Source organism: Polypterus senegalus, chromosome 10 (assembly GCF_016835505.1).
Source record: "Polypterus senegalus isolate Bchr_013 chromosome 10, ASM1683550v1, whole genome shotgun sequence".
Taxonomy (NCBI): domain Eukaryota; kingdom Metazoa; phylum Chordata; class Cladistia; order Polypteriformes; family Polypteridae; genus Polypterus; species Polypterus senegalus.
Genome location: NC_053163.1, coordinates 53961917 through 53988558, shown reverse-complemented (window position 1 = coordinate 53988558; position 26642 = coordinate 53961917).

Genomic DNA, 26642 nt, shown 5'->3' with positions numbered 1-26642 from the left:
TGATGAGCTGAAAGTGTGCTCAGCTTGGCATGAACAGTAGCTGTAACTCCCTTTTCATAGCATGAAATGAATAGTACAGAATGTGCAGTGTTCCTGATTATGAGTCATTCTAGTTTCACTTTCTTTTCAAAGTGCCATCTAAGGAGAATTGTTTTTTCTGTGTCGTCTCTATAAATAATTCATTTGAAAACCTGAGTCACGACTCCTTCAGTAAGCAGAAGAGCATTATTAATTTTTCTCTCATCTTGAGTTTTGGACTGTCTACATGGATTTTGAGAAATCACTTAGTGTCTTTCTATTTTTGTAACTCATAGAAATTCTATTGATTATCTTGGAAATAAATAGCTTATTGTCTTTGCTAGTGTTAAAGAAGAAGTAACCTAGGGATGAATAACAATATATTCAGTTTTCACCTTCTTTGCCATATTATAGTGAATTTTCTTAAGGGTTGCGTCTATATGTTTATTCTTCCAAACTCATTACTCGGCCACATTTGCATTTATTTTATTGATTAAATTTTGATTTATTATTTTACATTTGTACAATAGCAACCTCAAAATAATCAATCACAAAGATAGTTTTTAAAAGTCCTTTAGTCATTCCCCATGCAATGACACAATCCCTTGATTTACTTTCTACTCCATTTATTTTTAATGAAACTTATTTATCTGGTTCAACCCATTAAGTGATTTTCTAGGTTTTATGGGATCTTATAACAGTGAATGTCTGTATGCTGTGCTGCTAATGGATTACCACACCAATCAATGCAATCTTGTCATATCCTGATGCATGGCTGCTTCAGTTTGAGATAGATATTATGCCAATAGATCATTTCTCAAGTGGCAGGTCACATATCCGCTAGAGTGCTGTGCACGTGCATTTGCAGGTTTAGAAAATGTGCAATTTTAAAAGAAAGATAAAAAAATAGAAGACCAATCTAGAAGGATCTCTGGACAGCACAATACAAAACCAATGGAAAAGTAAAAAAGGACAAATTGACTCTCTGTAGGCAGCTGGAGATACTGCAGCTAATTTTACCATCAGACTATAAAAATTCTAGTAAGAACTTTACTGGAGGTCTTTTGTTTTAGCCATAAAGTTGTTAAGGAGACAACAAATTATTTGATGACTAAGAACCATGTCCTATAAAACCATATTGTCTGCATTCTGCAATAACAGCATGGTTTTATCATGACATTGTTGTCTCTTAGTGTGTAGATTCAACTTAGTAAACAGCTCTGACATTTACCATCATATGTCCATTGCTTATTTTTACCAGTCCCCAGAAATCTTTTCTGCTACTTTCAGCTCTGTTGTCACAAACCAGATTAATATATCTTTACACAGTTCAGCTGGCCCAATAGTAGCAACTTAGAGATGTATACTTAAATAAGTTGGTACCCCATTCTGGGCTGATTTTCACTTTTTACCCACTGTTACTGGGACCCCACATCCCTGAATTACATTATGGAAAAAGATTGGAACTCAGAGCCGCTATTCCTCCGCATCGAGAGGAGTCAGATGAGGTGGCTCGGACATCTGATCAGGATGCCTCCTGGATGCCTCCCTGGTGAGGTGTTCCGGGCACGTCCAACCGGGAGGAGGCGCCGGGGAAGACCCAGGACACGCTGGAGGCACTATGTCTCCCGGCTGGCCTGGGAACGCCTCAGGATTCTCCCGGAAGAGCTGGAAGAAGTGGCCGGGGAGAGGGAAGTCTGGGCCTCTCTGCTTAAGCTGCTGCCCCCGCGACCCGACCCCGGATAATCAGAAGGGGATGGATGGATGGATGGATATATGGACATAGGTGATATGACAGAAGTATGTAAATATTATTTGGCTTTAAACTTTAAGACAGAGACTTGGAGGTTGTATAATATGTGTTGCCATCGGGGAAAAGTAGTGTTCCTTCCCAATGAAGAGGCCTATCCGTGAGAATTAAAAGTTTTGTTGTTTGGTGAAAGTGAAATCCACATACGTGAGTGGCAGAGATGTGAAGTTGCTGGCACGTAGCACAGGCAGGGGGGTTGGTGAGTAAACCGAGCATGGGGCAAAGCCCCCTAGTATTAAAATATGGGAAACACGTAGAGAAAAAGGGCCACAATGAAGTGTTAGGGATTATTGAGCCATTTATTTTACCTGAATTATTTATAAATCTGTTCTATATATACTCCCACTGTTGTGGCCAATGGAGATGCCATTCTCAAAGTTGCGGAGATGCGGCCTGAGAGCACTGTTACTGTGTTAATCCAGCCTGTGTTCCAGCTTCAGAAGGCAGAGGCCTGCTCATGTTCTAGTGTTGTGACCCTAGATTCTAGAACATACCATCAACAGTTCCACACTTTCAGTGTTTTGACCCAGGAAGATGTCCTCTTTTAACTAATCCTCTGCAGTGTTACAACTCTGGAGTATCTCAGCCAAGGATTGCACCTTATGACTGCTTCTCCACATTCTACTGCTACCAACTTGTTTACTGCTATTGAAAATTGGAAACAAGATAATGATTCTTTTGTGATGGTGTATGTGCCCAGACATAAGTGTTTGATAATCAATTTCAAAAAGATGTACTCTTTTGGAAGCTTATAGCTCCCTGTGTATCAATATTTTAGCAGTTACTGGGAGCAGCCATGCACTCTTCGATGTACCAGATATAAATTTTTTTACCTGAACTTGTATTGCTTTACCCTACCTTTGATAAAGAAGTACATACCATTCAGAGATGGTCTGTCAATGCCCCTCTGTGGCTGCCCCAATAAAAACTCACTCTTGTCAAAACACAGTTACAATATAAAAAAAGACTTTTGTTTGTTAATCCTCTTTCTAACATTTAAAACCTGAAAAGATGTGATAAAGTTGTGGATTAACACTGTGTCGGACAGATAATCAGCAAAGTATGAATTATGTTCCATTTATAATTTCAACACTAATACCTGGATGATTTATATAAACAACTAATTTATCTTTTAATTATTTTGGTACAACTACTGTACAATAGTAAAGGCTACTATTATATGGGGTTTTTTTGTTTTCTACTCTGTCTTCATGTTGTTTGCTGGGGGCTCCAGTTACATTATCCTGCAGAAAGACACGATGTCTAGACTGATAAGCAACTCTGTCTTTCTTTTTTGTTGTTATGAGAGTGCCCTGCTATAACCCAAATTCCTATACTGTATTTATTTTCTCAAATGTTTTCTGGTGATAAACTCAGTCAATATGTGTCAGCTTATTAAAAATAAAAACTGCAGGGATTACATCATTATACCTTAGCAATATCTTTGAAATATTAGGTATACCACTTATGATTGCAAAAAACACATAGTGTACTTTATTAAGGCCACTCAGAAAAAAGACAATTAAATACAAAATGAGAATTATATTGTGGTCTGTATACAATAAGAATATTTAATTCATATAAATTTATGAAAATCATTGATTTCAGTGTTTTGAAAGTTTGTATTCATCTAACACGTTTATTGTCATCCATCTGGCATTGCACCTTCACATCATTTGTGGTGGGCCTATGTGGCTTATTCTGGTTGAGTCCGACTACGCAGGCTGCACTGTCAGCAGGTATTCCTTAACAAACATCACTCGCAGGCCTGGTTCCAAGAGTAAGTCCCAGTACCTGGGTGATGTTTACTTTGTTTTAATCAGAACCATCAAGAGGGAATCATTTTTGTTTCTTTCTCAGACTTCTCCTCTTAGAATGATCTCCCCAACATAATGAGAAATATCCTGCTGGTCAGTGCAAGGCCAGCAAACAGTTGAAAAAAATTATTTTCTAATTACCTGTTCTTTCTGCACTAGGATTCTGTGTTTGTTTTAAACAGGAGCATCACACTGCTGGCTTCCTCTCCACAAAGTGGAAGGAGCACAGCTAGCCTTTCTTGGTGGATATTTCAAACTTAGTGCAGTCCTACTCCACGTGAGGGAAGGCCAACATTCAGAACAATGCATTCCTCAAATTGAAACAGCAACAGAAGGTGGTTCTCATTTTTTAGTGGTCGATGACTGTGTACTAAAACAGTGTAGCTCAGATTTGGTGGGTGCAGATGTGAGCTGGTGAAGAGCTGCACAACCACTTGAGTGCTCAATGTGGAAATCAGCTGACTGCTTAATCATTTGCAATCTTGGTTAGCCCAGCCATTCCTCATCGACGCTCTGTGGGTCATTAAGGGAAAGCACCTGCACCCACAGAGTATATAAGGATCCAGGCAGGGACAGAAAGGATCACAAAAGGAAGAAGAAAATAGAAAGAGATAAAGGGAGAAAAATCAAGAAATACTTTTGTGAAGAAACAAAGAAGAGGATTGGGAGTGTGAGCCAGTATGGTGGACAGTAGACATGGCGGTTGGGAATCCCTGTGGTAAGTGAGTAGAACAGTGCTCATGGGGCAGGTTGCTCCTGTTGGGCACTGCAAGAAAGAGAGTATCCAGTGGCTTTGAGGGTTGTCCTACGAAATGCATAATGATGGTGGAGGGAAAATGCAGCCAGGCTTTTGGTGGGTAACCGGCTGAGGTGGCTGAAACGAAAGCCGAATCTTAGATGAGTGTGCTCACCTTCATCTCAGCCCCATTCAGAAGACCCACAGGGTAAGATGGGGAGACAAGAGTGAGCGGAAGATGGACTGGGGCTAAGAGAATGAGAATAAAAGTAACCTGATTTTAATTCTCTGATTTTAATACTCCTTTGGGTTATTTATTTATTGATTGATCTTAACTCCCACATGCGCCTGTTTTTGTGGATTATATATTGGGTTATTTATTTCTTGAAGATTGAACTGCACTGCACTTTTTCTTGGACATTGAAATGTATTGAATAAACGGCACTGAGCACTTTTGCACCAACTTCTTGTTTGTGTCCTCATTGCACTAGTCCATCCTCAGTACACAACTATAAATGTCCCAAGAAATTTAAAGATGTCGAGGCTGTGGACATCTGGGGCATCACAATGACTTTCAGGCCCCATTGCTAAACTGGAACGTTTAGGCTGGAAATGTGTGCACTAATGGCAAGGGTATAGAGAATGCTGCAGGGCCAATTGGTTGAGGACCTCAGCTGGAAATGAGCTTGTAGCATGCAACACAAATACAATTTCACATACTGAATAAAGGTGAATTTTTCTAGGTAAGTACATTGAGCATATAATAAAAAATGGAAAAATTTCTTAAGAAGACATTTTAATATTAAGTTAAATTAATAAAGGAGGGCTATACTTATTTTTCAGAACATTTTCTGGATCGGTGGCCCACTGGTAGAAATGAAGCTTCTTAAGGACTGATCTGTGGTTCAAAGGAGAGGTAGACACAGATTCTAGAGATTGTGAGATACAAACATAACTGACTTTAGACTGGGACTGACTGTGGCAAGAAAAGGAAGGAAGAATACTCTTTAGTGGATGGCTCAGTTAGCTGTAAAGAGTTAATCAAATGTGAAAGACTTTGAAATTTTAAATTTGGTGCACTAGAATAATTTAAAAAAACAATGTTTAATCCATAATTAAAAATAGAAAATAACTAGACTGACAGGATAAGGATCTTTTCTATACCAGTTGCCTTTCATGGAAAGCTGAGGACCAAATGTAAGTTGTGGCAGTAGGAGGCGCTAGTGCTCCCTTGAACCCTCAGGTATGACTCCAAACACCAGGTAAAAGTCCAAGATCTTTTATTTTGTTCTTCAGTGCACCAAGCACCCTCCACATTACTCATATAATAAACCAACTACAATAAACACAATAACCACTCCTCCTCGCCCAGACACTTTGCTCCTCTCCCACCCAGCACAGTTCAGTGTCTGGACTGAGGCACCGTCCTTTTATAGCCCCTGACCCGAAGGTGTTCCTGTCCCAGCAGTCCACAGTTCCTTATTCCTTCCGGGTCAGGGCAATCAGTCTTCACCCTGGGAGCACGCCATTCCTTCCCGTCACGTGACCATGACGTACTCCCGGGTCATAAGGCACAAGAGCTCCACCTGTCGGCTTGGGGGTGCGGACTGGCCTGGGAAGCTGGCAGTCCTCCACAAAGTATTTTGTTTACATATTAACTAATAATAATAATTAATAATAGTGCTTTTTATTTATTTAAGGACCTTTCCCATAACTAGCAAATATTCATTCTGAAAGAATGCCTTTAAATTTAATATAACACTAGTCTGGCACCAAATTGAGATAGAAATGTGTTAATCCAGTATTCAAACTGATCCCATCATCAAAAAAGTGTGGTCAGGCTAGAGAAAAGTAAAGGTTGATGGGGCAGTTTGGTAAAAACATCTGAGGGGAAAGCAGGCAAAAAGTAATGGTTGGAGGGAACATTAATTGCTAAATATGTGCTTAGATTTTACTTCATTGTTACCTTTATCTAGTATAAAGCAGAAGTTCTTATTTTTCAGAAGCCCAATTCCTAAGAGTCTGTGCTGAATTTAAGAGTGAGCTCAGGTCATTGCCATTTTTTACTATGCATACAATACAGTATATTTAAAAATAGATGAGACTACAGTGTCTGTATTATGTCTTCAGTGGTTCATATACAATACTCCTTAGAAAAAGGAACATCTAATAAAAATTCAAAAGTACCAAACAAAGAAACACAAACAGGTCATACCAATAAACTATTTCAAGGGGAATATTTCTAAGGCTGGAGCTGGAACATACACCCAAACAAAAAATAAAAAATAAAAGGAATCCATGGTGTAGAGTAGTGAAAATGAGTACAGACTTCTGTCAAATGTAAATTGTACTAAACTTGAATGAACTCACAAAGCAAAAAAAGGATGCCAAAGGTGAACAGGATGCTTTATCTCAAGTCTTTGTCTAAAAGAACTGAGAGCTTCAGAAACTAATAAATAAATAAACTCAGTAGATGTGACTCAAATTAAAAATGCAAAAATAAAATCACATGATGCATGGGTTTAGTAGTATTCATTCGGTCCATCCTTGGTGGCCTGTGGACCATTATAGGTTTATACAATCCTGCAGTCTAAAAACTGAAATAATTAAGTTGCAAATCCTCTCTCTTAAAGAAATGTGCAAAAAAAGCACATTGAGCTTCTACTCAAGGATTCATTCTGCATGAATTCCATTTCCAGCAAGTTTATCCATTTCTGATGGTATGCTGTGCTGCTATTGTTGGGGTCAGTAAGCCCAAAAAAGGAAAAAAAAAAGAGAAAACAAGGAGCTTTAGGCAACAGGGGGATCACAATGTTGTTCTTCCATCCAATTAAAAGTGCACAATACAGAAAACCCTACAACAACACAGCAGGCATATTAAATGATCAGTTGTTTGTTTACAGCAAACTCATAAGGTAGGGTATCACTCACTCACTCACTCACCTCACAAAAGACTCAGGTTTGTCTTTACTGTCAGGGACACGCATGGAGGATACAGCAACTTTCTGATCACCGCACCACAAGTAAAGCTGGCGTCACCTTACACAACCTTTAATTGGACGGATGTCAGACTTGATGACTGCAGTTGCTGATTCCGTCGCCTGACAGAATCACAATGGATTACAAACTGTACAAATTGGTAATAACCCATTTTCACATTTTCAAAGTTTTGTGTGCTCACCTCTTTTTCTTACAGCCAGAAATGCTGATGTATGAAAACGTTCTAGACACAGTGAATCCAGCTGCAATTTCTGCCTTTTTTTCTTTATTTCCTTTTCTCATGGTATATAAAACATAAGACAAGACATCAGATAGACAAGACTAACTTCAGTTTGCAAGGTCCAAATATGCACTTCTCTTGTTTCCTTGCAGCTACAATGCATGCATTCTGGGTGAGCGCTAATTGGTGGTATACCCTTACATACACAGAGCTACAACTTAAAGGCAAAATCAAATAGCTGCATTTTGTTGGGGCAAGTTGCCGATTGGTAAGACTGAGTCATCAGACTGGTAATCAAGTGAGCATGCCGCCACTGCCCCTGCCTTTGACTGAAAATCACTGGAAAAATCATGTAGTGCGATATGGCCTTGAGAGCAACATGAGCCAGCAGCGCAACTCAGCTATAAAAGAAGGCTATGCAAACAACAAGGCATCTGAACTTTGGCTACACAGAGGAGACCTTTGTGAGATACCAAAATGCTCAAGTACAGAAATATACTGCATAAATATTTTTAGAGGAAGTAATTTGGTGTTTTAATTTAGAGCTTGATTGTTTTCTATGGATACCCTGGAAGACAAAAACAACTTATCGATATCAAATTGGCTTGAATATTTAGCTATTTTCCTGTTCTGCCCTTATCAAAAGAACGTTATTATCTCTGCCACTCATAAAGAAATAAAATCCTGTTCATTTGTGACTTTAACTTGCCCTATTGAACACCACAGTTATGAATTCATTCTAATTGGGAGTGCACCTGAAATGTCATAGATAGATAGATAGATAGATAGATAGATAGATAGATAGATAGATAGATAGATAGATAGATAGATAGATAGATAGATAGATGAAACCCTCACAATAACAGACATTAAGGAAAACCGAAGGACATTTAAATAACTTTTTTCATCCATTGTTGATTCTTTACTATAATTGTTATTTGGGTATTGGTGGCTTATTAATTGAGTGTTTTGTACTGTAACTCATATTTGTGGAATATTGTAAATAGTTGATTTTGGGTTGTTTGTATTTTTCATTATTTACAATAACAGTTTTATTGCCATTCTTACATTTGCTTCTGTTAGTATGCTCTGTTCTTGTTATTGTGACTAGGAGGAAGTAATGTTGGTCACTCACAATTTTGGATCATTTATAAATGTTTTCTTTTTGCTGCCGCTCTAGTAGCAATAAATGGTCAAATCTGCTGTTGCTGCCACACCCTTAACACTCACTAATTGACCTGCTTTCCACCAAGTGGCTAAACTTATTTTCCAGTACACTGTGGACAATCAAGAGATAGAATACCTCCAGCCAGCTTGACCTGAGTTGGCCCCTGCTTTTCCGTGAATTGGACTGACCTAGTTCCCAGGGATCATACTGCTACTAATTTTGAGCTAAACCTAATTTAAAATTAAAGCTAATTAAAAAAAGGTCAGCCAAAACACAGAGCTTTTTGAGCTAAATGTCTATTTAAAAGGTTCATGGGTCTCTGGTGCATTTCATGTGGTCTTCCTATTATGTCCAGTAGGAGCAGGGAAAGGAGACGTCTCTTGAGTTCTCCAGCCAAGAGTTTCTGGCTTAGAACTGCTTTAATAACAGTTGATGCCAGACACAAGTTAACAGCCATGACTCTACATTTTCACTAACCCTTTAGAATGGGACCTATTTAGATGCCTCTGTTACTCACCTACTGCCCTTTAACAAGACATTAACAAACGCTTTGTTGGTCTTAAAAAGACTTTAAACAGAACAAATGTCAACAACTGAGAATAGTGGCTTTCTGCAGTGCATTTACTGTATTAGTCATGAACTGTTATGTAACTAGACCTTAATAAAAGCTTCATTTATGTTATACAGCAATATGCTAGATACACTATAGCTAGCCATTTAAGACCCTGCCCTAGAGTTTAACTATAAAATACAACAGAATAATGCAAAATAATATGCAGATACAGTATACTTTAAAACTGAACACATTCTGGAGTTCAATCTGGTTTAACCTAATATTTGGACATGCAATTCTCACTAAATTAAGGTGAAGCTGTTCATTTGGCATTGGAGGATCACCAAGACCCCAAGTTGAACAGAGGTGCAAATTAAACACAGATGTCTATTTTGGTTTTTTTTTCTGAACTACTGATATGTTAAGTGTCAACAGCGTATGCAATCTTTGAAAATGTTTGTTAGTTGACGCAACACAACGTGGGTTGTAGGATCCAACAGATGGATTCAGTGAAAGTGTGTCGTGTTGAAGGAGCACAGAAGTCTGATTTTTTTTTCTTTTTAAAATATTGCACTAAACTGAAAACATTGAACTATATGTTGACTAGTAAGGTTAAAAGACTGTGGCTTTAGATGGTCATATACTTTAATTTCACTGCATTGTGCCTGTTGGTCCACCTACTAGAGAGCCTGCAAATGAAATGAAGTTGCAACCAGAGTTGTTTTTATATTAGAAATGTGTTCAATTTGAGTTATGTGGAACTCTCCTAAAATATTTAAACAGGTAGTGAGATGTCTGCACATTCCTAAAAGTAAGTTGTAAGCCTTCAGATGTACAGCTTTTGTTGATCTTCAATGCATAATCACGTGGCTATTAATTCTCTACATGAGCAAGGTGTATGTAACTATATATTCCCTTTCAAAGTATTACTTATATTTAATTGTTCTGTCAAATATCACCCTTCTGAAAATCTGTTTTTATAAAATACTAAATTTAATTTGTCTGTCTCATAATTACTCAAGAATTCATGGGGTTAGAACCTTGATCTTGGTCTTAATCAAAAGGGTATGACGTGGGGCGTCATGCATAACACCGTGCGTAGAATTCGCACTATAATATGACGTAAGCACAAAAGCTGAAATGTGCTTACGCACAAAAAAATTCCAGATGCAGGACTCTGTGCGTTCGCCAGCTTCCACGTTCTTCCGCTACATAAATCCCGGTCAACGTTAAAGTAACGCTCGTGCACGCGCCTGCTGTCCCGCCCCAACTCCTCCCAGAATTACGCCTCTTTGAATATGAAAATCAATATAAATAGCCCTTAAGCTCAGCATGCTGTGAAAAGACAATGGGAAAAGCATGGGGAAAATATAAGAATTTCAGCGAATACCAAGTGGAGGCAAGGAAAAACTTACTATCTGTTTGTTTAAACAGTGGTATAAACAACAAAAGGAAGTTGATCAAGTGACAGAGTGTCAGAGAAACTCAAAAGCTCAAGTTCACAAAGTCGCACAGTGCCCAAAATAAAAAAAGAAGTTTTAGATATCAAAGTCGCCATGAAAAGGCGAGTCGTAGCCCACCGTCTGAGTGTCATATGAAAGCTTATTAGGGTACAGAAAAAAAAGGCACACAGTGGGAAAAAAGCACGAAATGTCAACTTTAATCTCGACATTTCCACTTTAATCACGTAGTTTATTTTGCCATTAAAGTAGATCATCATAAACTTCATCTTAGAATTGTTTAATTTATTAGCTTTTCAAATCCCATCATAACTAAAGTAGCACGTTAAATGCTTTGTTATGTATTTGATCTTCTATGTGCTCTATGTGTGTGAATCACTACATGCTTCTTAAACTGGCTTTCTCTTCCTCTGACAGGAAACAGAATCCATTACATTTGTGATATTACAGCTCTCTGAATAAGTAAAATACTGAGATGTATACATGACTAGCAGAATACCCGCGCTTCGCAGCGGAGAAGTAGTGTGTTAAAGAAGGTACGAAAAAGAAAAGAAAAAATTTAAAAATAACGTAACATGATTGTCAATGTAATTGTTTTGTCACTGTTATGAGTGTCGCTGTGATATATATATATATAGCAAAATACCCACGCTTCACAGCGATGTCATGTGTTAAAGAAGTTATGAAAAAGAAAAGGAAACATTTTAAAAATAATGTAACATGATTGTCAAAGTAATTGTTTTGTGTATTTGGCGGCAGCGTCACGAAGTTGTTTTTGGCAGCTGCATCAGAAAATGTACCACGACGTCTGACACGCCTCCTTTTTACTGTTTTCTCACAGCTTGGATTGCTGCTGTCATATATATACACACACACACACACACACACATACATACATACATACATATATATATATATATACATATATACACATACATATCTTCATATCTACATATCTATATACATATCTACATATACACACATATATATATATATACATACATACCTATCTACATCATATATACACACACATACATACATACACACACACAAATTATATATATGTGTGTATGTATGTATGTATGTATGTATGTGTGTGTGTGTATATATATATACACATACATATACTTGTGTGTATGTTTGTATGTGTCTATATGTGTGTGTATAGGTTTGGTCACTGAGTGCAAGGGAAAAATAATAAATTATAGTCTATAAGTTATTAAACAGTAAAACATTAACGTTTTAAGAAGTACAGGTACATTGAAATTACATTTTCTATGTGAGCGCTCAAATTTGTGCCTCTGGTAATGTGCCTTACCGGCATTTAAAGAAAATTAGTTTTGTGTCCTCTGCAGTGTTAAGAGAGAAAGGCTTTGGTTTGGGATAAAAGGAAAAAAGGTGTAAAGAAAGGAAAGTTGCCTTTTCTTTTATATAGTATAGAGAGATGTGTTCGCTGACGTTATGATCGCCTTTTGGGGACAGTCGCGGTGGGTCTTGTGTAGACTGGTGAGACGTCCCGCCATTAATCGGCTGTGATGGCACTGTCAGTCCTGCACTCGTGTGCGTGTCTTCATAATTCGAGGTGAGGACCTGATAATCGTATACGTGCAAAGAAAGTGTGAATCACCTTAATATTATTTTGCCGTGGTGTAGAAAAGGGGTCCCGTGTTTGCACTTGTCTGGGCTATAGCGCAGGGGGAGGATGAAAAAAATTAAAAGTGCTCACTTTGACTTAAGGCAGAAGCGCAGTCAGCGTCTCAAAGGCCGGCACAGCTATGCGCGCGCGCTGGCTGCTCGACTTTTGCTGGGCAGGAGACCCCAGTTTGCAGACACGTCATGATATCAAAAGTCTCAGCTCTTTGGAGGTCATTCATATATATATATATATAGCAAAATACCCGCGCCCGAGCGGAAGTAGTGTGTTAAAGAAGTAATGAAAAGAAAAGGAAACATTTTAATAATAACGTAACATGATTGACATTGTCATGAGTGTTGCTGTCATATATATGCCTGCCTAAATAAGTCACCCTCGCTTTGCTCTTACTTTTTACCGCTCATTTAATCATGGCTAGTGGCGGAAAAATTATAAAATGGAAGGAGGATGGCTTTACCAAAACAATTATTGATGGCGAATCGATTATTCATAAAGCTTGAATTGGTGATCTGTTTTTCTGTGTTAACCTCATATTTTTTCATACTTCTTCTCAAACTAAGGTGGTGCGAGGGTAAAATGAATCGTGATGCGCTGATCAATGTAATCCGTGTACCAGGAAATCATGCATTGACAAAGCTCCCTTTGCTTGTAATGCAAAGTGTGATTAAATGCATTATTTTTAACGCGTTATGGAGCACATGCATCGAAGCTTCTCAGCTGTGCTTGTGCTAAGAAAAGGAAAGATTTTAAAAATAACGTAACACGATTGTCAATGTGACCTTTTGTAAGTAGTGCCTGGAGGATTCAGTGTGTAGAAACTCTAGAGACAGTGTGTGTATTAACTTGTGGATTTTTCTGTGAGTATTTGGTGGCAGTCTGACGAAGTTGCTTCGGAAGACAGCGTTAGCCGAGCTCAGCTCAGAGCAAAATGAGGTGGGAGGGGAGATGATGACGTGACTCCCCACCCGCCTTTAACTGTCAATCCCCACAAACACAGTCTCGAATTTGCATAAGCACACCCTTCACCTACAATTTTAACTTAGTTACAAAGTGATCAAAACTCTCGCTTATATCCTCGCGCCTCTCATTAAACTTGTATCCCGCATTACCTGTGGGCATGTGAAACGCCAGCGGTAGCCTGTCTATGAACTTAATTTAAAGTTTAGGTTTACACCTTGCTTTCTTTCCGAGCTGGCAACACTCATGAATATGGTAGTATATGTCACTCGCTCACTTCTTATTGTTTCGCTGCCTTCTCAATTATAAAATGCATGTTTTCTTAAGCGCTTTTTGGAGGTCTTCCTGGTTTTCTACGCACGCGCTGACAGTCAGTTCACGTGATTACGTGAGGGGCGTGATGATGTCACACAAAACTCCGCCCCCCCACGTCATTCCAGCTCAACTCCATTACAGTTAATGGAGAAAATTACCTTCCAGTTATGACCATTAGGCGTAGAATTTCAAAATGAAACCTGCCCAACTTTTGTAAGTAAGCTGTAAGGAATGAGCCTGCCAAATTTCAGCCTTCTACCTACACGGGAAGGTGGAGAATTAGTGATGAGTGAGTGAGTGAGTGAGTGAGTGAGTGAGGGCTTTGCCTTTAATTAGTATAGATATCATTTTCATGATGATAATAGTTAAAGCATGTTATTAAACATGGGAACAAGGTGGTGCAGTGATTGTGCGCGACCTTCGATGAAATAATTTATTGCAGCAGTACATACTAACCTCCAATTCCTGTCCTTCCTTTTCTTTCTCCAAATACCTAATCACCATACAATCAGCTCTATAATGGACGTTAAGCAATCTGTAAGCTTATAACGCTGATTCTTTAAAACTTTTAAGGAACGTTGAAATATCTTCGTAGTACAAGTATAATTATTCTATTCTTCACGCCAGTCCCAGTGAAGTATACAGTGCGAGGCAGGAACAATCCATGAACAGAGCGTCAGATCCTTGCTAGTGTAGCTACACCGTGTCCTTTAATTGTTAACAATATTGATTATTTAAATGTTAATGTTAAAGTATTATCTGTATAATATAATAAACATATTTTGCTGCATTTCATCTTAAAAATGATATTGTCATCATATGTAAATACATGTTTTATTATTTAACTGTATCACAGATTTACAGTGAGGTAATTATACTTATAAGTACAAACAGTTCTACAAGAAGCAGTTGATGGACTGATAGAGTGCGTTTAGAGCTTTAGGGATGAAACTGTTTCTGAACCGCGAGGTCCGTACAATAAAGGTTTTGAAGCGTTTGCCGTGTGAGAAGCAGTTCAAATAGGAAGTATGGCTGAGGCAGTGTGTGCTTGATGCTGTATACCGATTATTCTCTTTCCGATCAGCTGCTCCGAGTGGTGCAGTGAGAGTAACAACACTGCAGCTGAAAGAAGTAGAAAACTGTGCAGTGAGAGTAACAACGCTAAAGCAGCTATGGTATTTAGAATAGTTTGACCATTCTGTGGACCATTATATTGTTACAGGTTAATTACAATCAGATGCATTAAACTAATAAACAAAATGTTCTTAATTTCAGTGTATTTATAAAGTCGCGTCAGTAATGTGTATCTGAAAAAGAAAGATAAACCACACAGGAACAGTACCACTGCTTTGACGCTGGGTGCCGCCAGTCTACAAAACCGAGTGGAGAACTTGCGTACGATAGGGTATGAGGTACCGTGGAAATGCGCGTATCTGTATGCCAAGTTTAGGTTTTATACATCGTGATTTGAACATGGAAACGTTCTTATGCAACATTTCTGTGCGTATGCACCGTTCATACATGAGGCCCCTGATCTGTTCTGGAAATTAAAAAAAAAAAAAGTGGTGACAACCTATGACAGGTGAGCATCTTTTTATGACAAAGCAATGCAAAAATCAACTAATAACCACCAGAAATAAAAAGGCATCAGTATCTGCTGAATGTCAAGCAAATCTCAGAGGGTGATTATGTGATGAAGAACGAAAAAGAATATGAAGAGAGACACTGCAGATGAGCAACAGGCAAACATGATGGCTCACATGCATTCAAGACAAAGTCCACAATACAGAATGCAAGAACTGCATAAACAAATGCAAGGTGACAAATGAGAAGATGGTCAAGTAAACAAAAATTCCAACTATACACAAGCATTGTTTTTACAGTCTTCAATCAATGTTTCTTTGAAGACCATTACTTAGCAGTGTTATGTCAGCAGTGTGATCCTTAAGAAGATTTATTTTTTAGGAGAGAAAACAATAGAATAATTTGCTGAAACAGAAAAGTTTGGCTTGCACTATACGAGCCACCAGAAGTAATAAAATACATAACAGCTTCTAACAACCTTCTAGAGAAAATGAAAGAAGCAACTATTTATAAAACGTAAGAAGTATCAACAGCTCCTTGTCTTTAATTTGGTTTTTATTTGCATTTTATTCTTGATCAGTGTGTTTCACTAGTAAATTATAAAAATGTAATATTTGCTAAATCTCATTTTCACTTTATTTGATAGTTCATTCATTTTTTAATTTTTCTAAATCACTTATTCCATTAAAATGTAATTCTGATAAAATGCCACAGCAGTGGAAGCAGTAGAAGCCAGTCCATTAGCAGGTATGCTCACACACACACACACACTCATACAGAATAAAGAAATTAGCCAATGTAACCTCTAATATTAGTGAGGAAACTGAGAAAGTCCAAGAAGTCCCTCACAGATATGAGAAGAATAGTTAAACTCCTCGAAAACTTTGACCGAGTCAGAAGCAGTGCTAAGGGCCAGAGGTGTGAGGTAAAACCTCTGTTGTCTGCACCATTCAAAGCTTAATTAAGGCATCAAGAATTTCATGGGGAATGGTAGATAAGATCTGTTTCGTCTCATCACCATGAGGGCTTGTTGAGAACCTGCACAGATATAGCACATTGCCACACCCACCACATGATAAACCACCTCAGGATCCCAAATCAGGACCTGAGCACAGCCGTACAATGGGTGACAGCACCACACTAGTTCAAATGGAATGGAACAGTGTGGGGTTTTTTTTTACAGAACCTGGGGTGCAAGTTCTGTCACCAACCCCTGAGTTTTCCGTGCAAGTTGGAAGACCGTCTTGCAAGGTTAACGCCATACCCCGGACTGAGTAATTACGGTTAAGGGCCTTGCTCACCAGGGGCAGGGAATTTTCACATTCTCTGCACGATTCACTGGTTTTCTCCCAATTCCTGAACATAAGCTTGCTTGCTTACTTATTAATCCCAAATTGCCCCATTATGAGTGCTTGTTGGTATGTGATAAGTGTGCCTTGTGATGGGTTATCATCCTGTTCAAGAAAAATCACTAATATTAACTCTGTAATGAAAGTATTGTCAGACTGAAGTTCTTTTAATATGAAATCAGAAATGTATATACTTCAATCCCCTAAATGACATAGGATTTTATTTTAAAAACTGGTGTTCAGCTAAGTTATTTATAGACCATGCTACCATGCTTAATTCATTTAACCAATTCCTTTTCTTTATCTGCTTTTTAAAATGAGGTCTTGCTAAGGTTTATATGTGAAATGTTGGCCCATTGCTCTTAACCATTCAAGATAAAAGCAGGGGAATTGTTTGCTATACCTTTTGTATCTACTGCTGTGTAAATATTCAGAATTGATATATTTATTCTATATTGTAATTGTGTTTTTATCTGTGCAATGCACTTGTATCTTTTGATTTAATCTCTTTATTTGTATGGTGGAGTACTCTATAATAATGCCCCTCAGAATACAATACAATAAAAAAACCAGGCTGCTTGAAGATGGTTTGAAGAATGGACATTATACATACTGATCTCACTCTCTAGCCGTCAGTCCAAACCTTGCTTCTTCTTTCTTAAGCTGCATGAATTAGTGTGGCTCAGTTTCTACCCAACAGTTTCAAAATGCTTTCTGTTCAGGCTGACTTCGTACTTGGTGCTACCCGAATCCAAGTGGGATGTGGTGTTTGGATCACTTCTTCTGGGCTGCAGTGAAAATTGTGCCCTGAAAGCTGGCAAGCATCAAGTGGCAAAGGTTGATTTTCTCTAGCCCACTGCATAATTTAATAGAGGTAACACTAGCCAGAAGCTAGTCCTTAAGAGTGAACAGAAATGCCTGTCTAAAAAGAAGGACAATACTTGAAGACAGTAAGCCATGCCACTGTGCTGGATGCTCCAGGGGTGCTTTAAATGATGAAACCCAGGAAACACTAATGGAGACAAAGCCTGAAAGGTAGGATGTAATGTTGCCCTGAGACATTACAGGTCAAGTGATTCAGCAAATACTAAGGGAATGGGACCCTTTTCAAAATAAGTGAGGTTATAGGGAGCATTTGGAAGGTTAAAGACCAGGCTGACAGAGGTGTAGAGCTGGGAGAACAGGGTCCAGGTTGGCAGGGTACAATATCCTGCAGTGAGACAAGGTGATTTTTATTTAGTTATAAAATGCTCAGTTGATTTTAGTGGATTACTCATTACTTCAGGGATCACTGGGTCTAGCTCTAACGTGCCATCCTACTTCTGAAGGTAAAGCCACCCATGGACCCAGAAATGATCCTGGGGCTTGACAGAGAGTGACAGCAGGGAGAGATTGAAAGTTGCCTCCAGCCCACAAGATCAATGACATTTAAATAAAATGCCTCAGATGGTGACAGACAATAAAGCCAGGATATGGCCATAAAAAGAGAGAAAAAGAAAGAGAGGTGGGAAGATGAGAGCTAAACAAAGTGCTTCTAGTTCTTTGAAGCAGGCAAGTGGATGAGCCACCTAATCTGATAGACAGGGGACTCTGGGAGGCAGGACCAGGGAGGTCACAGGGATTTTTTTGTGGTTTCTTGGTGTTCTCCCTTTATTCATTCTTCTCTAGTATTTAGTTATTTATTTAATGACATATATTCAAGTTTTGTCACCCTTGAGGTCATTCGTACAGCCATGACACTTTTATTTGCTATTACATATTACAGGTGTAACAAAGGCTTAGCTTGTTTTACGATTAAGCAAGAGCTCCTGTTTAACGTGGTACTTTTTGTCTTCATTGTCTTCTTTTCATTATTGTTCTTGGTTTATCTTTATTTTTATAATGGATAATAATTACTATGCAGTGTGTGTGAGAATATATTTTGTCATGCTTATTTTTAACTTGTCCATCACAGTTAAGGGAACCTCCACCCTGGCCCTTTAAAGGCTGCTTGGAACTGAAGTCCGGTACGGTTCATTTGAATGTGCTCTGGTGTTTGGTGGTGCTGTATTTTATTTTCTTTGTTTTGATCACTGTTTTTTTTTTTAATACATTTTGATCTGTTTCTTAGGATTATTCTTGTGTATATTGTATTTGAAGTCATTTGCTGTGTCTCCTATTTTGCTCTTTTTTAATATTTTAATGTTTTTCCTCATTCTTGTGAATAAATCTCCTTTTTATAAAGATTCTTTGTGGGAAATGTCTCTGTAAGCTGGAGTTTTATGGTTCTCCGCCTTGTGAAGCATGTTTTTTTTTTGTGATTTTGAAGAATATTTTGAACTTTAGAACCCAAAGATTTATTTGACCTGGTTTAGGCCCAAGACAGCTTATAGACTGGGGGTCAGGCTGCCTTGGAGTGTTGCCTTTTCTTTTGGATCATTTTTGGAGTCCTCACGCTTTTGCCATTTATATACTGCTGCAATCAAAATAGCTTGTTTCACATAGCAATTTAGGACTAATGGGTACACTGTACCAAGCACTTATAGCCTCTTTTCTAAAGATTTACCATATTGTCAAGACTTCTGATAAGTCTCTTGTCTTTCTTTTTGTAATTCTATTTGACTTTTCCTGTCCTTTTTCTCTCCACCCCGTTTTTTTAATAATGCCTTCCATAATGCCTATTACTAGTGATCACTTAATGAACAAGAGAAAATTGTAAGTAAAAATGGAAGGAAGGTATAAAGGTTATTAGATAATTTGGAACTGGAAAAGTAAAAAACAAATCTGCAAATAGAGATGTGTGAAGGATTTTGATGCCAATGACCTGCTGAAATACATTAGACCAAATATACTGTATCTGTATTGAGAATAGAACTCCCTTCTGGTATTTCACCATACTAGGAAAAATGCCAAAGCAAGTGATTTATCATAAAGATGCATTTATTTTATCTAATAAAAGGCACAATGGAAGGATAAAGAAATAGAGATAGCACAAACAACAAAGAAAAAGGCAACTGAAAGAAAGCCTGCAGTCCCTCTGGTCCTTCTCTAGATTTTGCCCCTTTATAATAGAAGGGTTGGTTCAGGAACTTGCCCTTAAATCCCAAGTGTCACACCAATCTCCTCTCAATTCATATTTCTTTCATAATCCTGAACTCCTCTTCCTCCAGTTCTGCTCCTGATTCTGCTCATGTAGAAACTCAAATGAGAGGTTGATTTAAACCATATCTGAGCTCACAGTAGATTAGAACTCCTCCTTGCAGACCCTGAACTCCTTGTACTGCTCAGGCCACTATGGCCTTTCAAAGAGCATGTATGTCTCAAATACCATTTTACACCTCTCAATCAGTGTCACAGTTATATGATACCACTTATTAGTAGTACAGTAACTGGTCCCTTGTCACGCTTCCCTATTGTTAGTTTTAAAAAGGCAACATGAAGAGATGCTGAAATAAAAGAGAATGACAATATAACTATCAAGTTTAAAAAATAGATTTTGGTGTAGAAGAAACTGAACACCCATCAAAAGAATTAGATTATTTGCTGACACACGCTATAACTTATAGTACATTACTGATACTGTAAGTCACTAGTGAAGTTGAATTGTCTCACTTAGTTTAGAAACTGCAGACCTCCCACCTTTGAAAAATGTATGCCAGGAAGGTACTGTATGATGATTTTTTTGGACCGGGTGTGTCCAGAAAAAAAAAAAACTGAAAAAGGAGAGCAATTTTTAGGATACTAAAGAACTTTCAGGAGACTTTGGTGACTCAGAATGTGTGAAATAAGGACAGATGCTTCACTTCAGCATCTGCCTACAATGATTTGAAATCCTTTCTCTGACACACTCTCCTCTCTGTTCTCTTTCTCACTCTGTTCCTTATGACCTTGGACTCAAATACTCATCTGTGAGCATTCACCTTCAATTCTCCTCTTGAATCCAGACTGGTGTCAAGCAGTGTTAAAATCCTTCTTAGGGCCATTTCTGCCTACATCCAGATTCATTCCCAGAGTTTGAGATGTCTCTTCTCTGGCTAGAAGGATACAAGGTTTGACTTTTTTGTAGTAGTCCCTAATATTGCAACATTCCTGAGCTGTCATAGCCATTGAATAGTTAAGCCTCCTTAAGTCTCCACAGAATCTTCTCAGCTGCCCATTACCACCTGCTAGTCTTCCCTGACCTCTCCCCTAAATGTGGAACCCTGTCTCACCTTCTTCAGCATGGGATTCTGTGTTGCTAAATGTCAGCCAAGAGGTGTTTTGCATCTTTAACCAGCTCCCTGGAGCTTTCCTTCCTGTCTAAAGAGACAATCTTTTATGTCACCTGCCCTACATCATTCTGTAATGATCTCCACAAACTTATCTCCAAATGTTTTTTCTCTAGGTCTGTTTTGCAGAAATTCTTCCAAGGAGTCATACATGACAGAATATTTTATATTGTTTGAGGTTCTGCTTTCCTACATTGGCCTGACATGTTGCTGTCTTTTTGTTGTCTTAGATCTCTCTCTCTTTCTCTCAATAAGCTTTATTCCTATTATTTGCCCCTGACAATCTATTGTACCCTTCAGACATTTCTCAATATAGCACGAGTCTAGGATCATGTCCATTTTAACTTTTACTAAGGTTGCATAATTACATTCACAAGCTAACAGAATGGAGAAAAGGCAATTCTAATAATTGTTTCATTAAATTCATTGATGTTTCATTAGTAGTAGAATGTTGCGCTGTGTTAGCCATAATGGATGCAATAAGAAGTCCGGCAAATGACACCCTTTATTGGCTAACTGAACAAATTACAATATGCAAGCTTTTGAGGCAGCTTAGACCTCTTCTTCAGACATGAGCTGCCTTGAAAGCTTGCATATTGTAATCTGTTCAGTTAGCCAATAAAGGGTGTCATTTTGCCTAACTTCTCATTGATGTTTCATTGGATGACATGCCATTCATATAGCAGCACTGCAACTACGGCAGTTATAAAACTGAACACAGCACGTGTTTCTTCTCACATTTAAATATAGTTATAAACATAGCCATAAACTCTGACAATGCCCTGAATGACTGTGTCACATTTACATACTCAGCCATATTTACGAAGAGTAAAGAGATCATCTCACACCTCTTGCGTAGTCATTTAATTTTGTAATGCAGAAAGTGTCAGCTGAAGGATGGATTTTAGCCTAAGAGAACTGCTTGCACAGAAGTAAATCAATTGTAATTTTAGATGTTTTCACTACAATTTGATTAAGCTTTTGATTTTATTTAAATGATTTTGTGGATTTAAAATCATCTTTTCTGAAGTTTGTTTTTACAATCTTTATTGATAAGCCTAGAACTAAGTAAACATTAAACATTGCAATGCATGTAGCATGAAATCTTTGAATCTGGCAGAGATTTGCTTAATCATGTTAGACCTAAAGCTGCTAGTTTAGTCAGAGCTTCTGCGTCACAGCTCACAGATCTGAATCTAGGCTGGCTTTTTATGGTTCTGTAAATGCTTCCTGCTGTTTTCATTTCTGTCCGTACAGTTGATAAGCAGTTAAGCAGACTGATGAATGAAGCTTTCTTTTGTAGTCTTGTAAAGCTACAAGGGAATTAAATAATTAATTATGTGTGTGCCCACGGTCTTGCTTTTTCAAAATTATCGTTCATATAGAGGGTGGCATGATGATAAAGTGGTTTACACTGCTGATTTAGGGCTCCAGGGACATTGCACTTGAATCTGGCCTTATCACAAACAAAAAAAACATTCCAATCAAAACATAACACTTTACCTAAACTAATTATACAAAGACCTGCAATAAATTATAAACTGTGAAAAAAGGTAAGCCAGCCTTTGATTGAACCTCATTTTGATTAAATAAAGAAATGAAGGGTAAATGTGGGGCATGACCAGTAAAAGCAAAGACAAACATATTATTAAATGTGAGTAAGTACAGAGAATATTAATTTTTAAGTTTAGTAAAAGAAAACTATTTCATTTTTTACTTTTGTTTTTACTAACAGAACTAAAATAAGGTTAATATTAACTTAAGATGTACCAACTTTATCATTATTGCAACTCAAGGTAACTATAATACAAAGTAAAGGTTGAAGAACAAATTTGCAAAAAAGAAAGGAATGAATTAAAAAATCACAAATAACCAGGAAGTAATTCTATCAGAATGGGGTCTGCATGTTTTCTTTTGATCAATGTGGTGTCAGGCACGCGCAATTAGGGGACAGTCAATGGGCCTGACAGAGCGCAAAAGAACAAAAGATGGGGATATGGCACAAAGTACTAATGTCTTTCTCCCTTTCTTACCAGAAAAACAGAGGACTAAGAACCGGGTCTTTCGGAAGTCAACCAGTGCCACGAGGAAGACCTCATTTCCGGGATAGCACGCAACTGGTTACACTTCTGTCCTACACTACTGACTTCACCTCCGGTCCCACATTGATGACCTCATTTCTGGCCCTGACAATGACATCATCTCCGTCACCACTTCTACACGTTGCCCATTTCCTCCGTCTATTTACTTCCTGCCACTACCACATAAAAACCCCCTGAAGATTGTTTTGGTTGTCTCTTGAACATTTACGCATCTTTTGACCGTAGTACCAGTCGTCATTGACTACCTGGAGACATGAACATTATATGGGGAATTCCCCCAACCTTAATCTGTTCTTTGTGTCCCTAATTTCTTCACAGTGGATTTTTATCCAGGCATTCCAGTTTACCTTAGACATCCCCAACATATACAGTGATCTATCAGCTCTGAAATAGTTCTAATGTTCTAATGGGCAGTAAGAAGAATTAAGAATCAAAGGGTCTCAGTAGCTTATGCTTTAAATGTATAAATGTGAAGACATAAGCTAAGCCAGGTTTCACTTTGTGCAATAAAATCAGTTTTCCTATCACTAATAAGATCATTGATGGAAAATGTCTTTTAAATGTACATTTAAACTCACACATAAATGTATGTAACCAGGACTAAAAAATATGTACCTATTACTTAATGCAGGCACTACCCAAGAATCATATGTAAGCTGTAAAATATGGTTCTGTTCGAATGTGAACGTCAAGAAGCAAAATCCAAAAAAAAAAAACAATGCGAAGGTCAACCACAAGATCTTTAGGTAATCCAAAGCTTTTTAAAAAGGTATTGTTATAAAGTTTTCTACATCATTTGATTAGTTTTTGTAAACAATATGTAAATAAATGATAAACGGAGTTGCTACCTTACCCTCCTACAGTCTGCCTTTTTAGTATTTGTAAAGCTATCAAGACTTTAGATGTGGCTGAAGATTTTAAATATCTATCTATCTATCTATCTATCTATCTATCTATCTATCTATCTATCTATCTATCTATCTATCTATCTATCTATCTATCTATCTATCTATCTATCAAACACCAACAACACAACTCAAATAAACACAAACAATTACAAAAAAAAAGAAAACTTCTAATGTGACTAAAGGTAGTAGTAGTCACATTGAGACATTATAACAGTGTATTGCCATACGAACTAGTGTGTCAAAGAGATGATGTACAGCATTGTTCAGAATGGCCATCAATTATGTCCTCATTCTCTCCTCCACTACTACCTCCAGGGGGTCCAGAGTGTGTCCTATATATAACTGAGCTTTCCTTTTTATTTACCTTGTTCATTTGGTGGGTCTCTCTTGAAGTGATGTTACCAGCCCAGCACACCACAGTGTAGAAAATGACAGTGGCCATCACAGAGTTATAATTCTGTGAGTTGTAGAAGATGTGAAGAATATCACTTTCCACATTAAAGGAGCGCACTTTAATAAGAAAAAAGAGCCTTCTCTGCATTTTGTTATAAAAAATCGTTCATCGAAAAAATAACAAATTCACCTCATGTTCTCTTTTTCTCTTGTTCACTTAAGGTTTTTTTTTCCGATAACATGCTCCTTTCTGGTTCTTTAATTACTGGTTATTGATTAATTCAAAATTGAAAAGTGTTGTTTGTCTCTTCCAACATTTGTTTTCAGATGTGTTTGTGTATATAGAGATCAGACAGTTAGGCTGTAAGATAAAAGCTCCTATTTTTTTAAGACCATGCACCTTCTGTAAAACAGAGGAGTTTGGATGTGTGCCTAAGTCTGGACTGCAGTCAGGACCAAGGCTGCTCATTGCCTTGTGGTCGATGTAAGTGAATCATGTGATGTGATACTCGATGGGTTCACAGCTCGATAAACCTTTCTAACCCTTTGGCCTTCTTACTTTACACTTTCTCTGTTTTTCTCTTTAAAAATAACTGTTTACAAACTGTGCTGCACAATCCTTTTCATCTTACAGCTAAAATAAATGAGGTGAGGTCAGAAAGACAAGTGCTGGCTACTGGCTCCCCCCATAATGTACTTTCTGCTGCTCTGAATGTGTAAGTGCATCAAAAAACTGAGAATCACAAAGAAGCCATAGAATATGAAGACTGAATTATTAAAGACCTTTCTTAAAAGTGACACAAAGACTGGATACTGCAGTAGCAAATGATATGAACCATCTATAAACTATTTATTTTTCTCTTCTAGTATTATAATCATTTTTACACAGTTTGTGGGTATGTGGAATAGACTGAGCAGCAGAATTACTGAAGTACTGTACATATCATGTCATTATTTTACAAAATAACAGAGAGTTGGGTTATTTACAAATTAGCTGGCCAGGAATGCTGGTGTACAGTCAGTAAAATGAATGGTCACCTTTGATTTGTATGGATGTCTGCTTGAATATAAAAATACTGTTTGAATTCAAATAACTTAATGTATAATTCATCTTTATCAAAGACAGTATGTCCCACTTTACCAGTTAGTAGGCTGTTTTTTACACACAGATTCTAAGAAATGGCAGTCAGATCTCAACAAGCAATATCAGTAGCTTTATTTGTCTTACCTTTGTCCTAGTTCTAAAGGACTCTGATTACAATGTCCTTCTCATATTGTTCAGCACAACAAGATTACTAAGATTTGCACAGGTGATCTGCTCCAATGTTTAAACTGACCAAATTAAATGATATGCTTTTGTCTGGACTGATATGTTAAACTAAGTATCTCTAGTAATTGGCATCTGACTTGTAAATAACAATCAACTTCTCTATCTAAATAACAACTATTTATAGAAAGAATTGTGAAAAGCCAAGGTGATTTGACATAAAACATATTAACTTTAATAAAAGAAAGTTACCTTTATTACAAGTAAGATTACAGGTGTTTTTATTAAACACCAGCGTGACATTGCAATAATTAGCACTGCCTTACAGCTGCAGGTGACTGAGTGTGGCTTCAACTTCTCTTTAGTTCTCTGTGGCTTTTCTTCTGGCACTCCAGTTTTCTTTCCAATCTCAATAATCTACATTAGAGATTAATGGACAAGTCTAAATTGGCATTCAACTTACACATGATGCTGACTTACAAATAATGCTGATGAGATACAATTACGGGATTGCTCAGTAAATGAATGGATGAATATTAAACAACATTGCACTTGTGATGTATGAATTCTTTGTTAATCTTAAACTCGCATGTCATCTCTTCATGTTTATGTGCTATTCCTGTGTTTTCACTCTATTTAATATGTAATAAAATGACTCTTTTGTGATTGTTGTACTGGTGCTAACTCATCTGTGCTCAGTGCTTTTAGCATTGATAATATGATAAATATAATTTCATGGTGCTATTTTTATACTTGATGACAGGTTATTTTCTTTCTGTCCTCAGGGTCTCACTACTTTACTGTGGATGTCCTTGTATTTCAATCATCTTGTCATCAATATTATTTATTTATTTCTGTGTGATAGTGCAGAGCAGACAGTTATATTTTAGTTGGTTGCTTATTTTGAATACATTCATCTTTAAATTAAAGCTTAACAAATTAAAATAACAAACCCAGCCCAAATGCCAGTACCCATGTTGGTTATGCTAATTTCATAATTTTTCATGGCTGATGCCTTATTGATCACACAGCACTATGGGTGTTGCAAATATTACTCTGCAAAATGTCCTTGACAACAGAGACA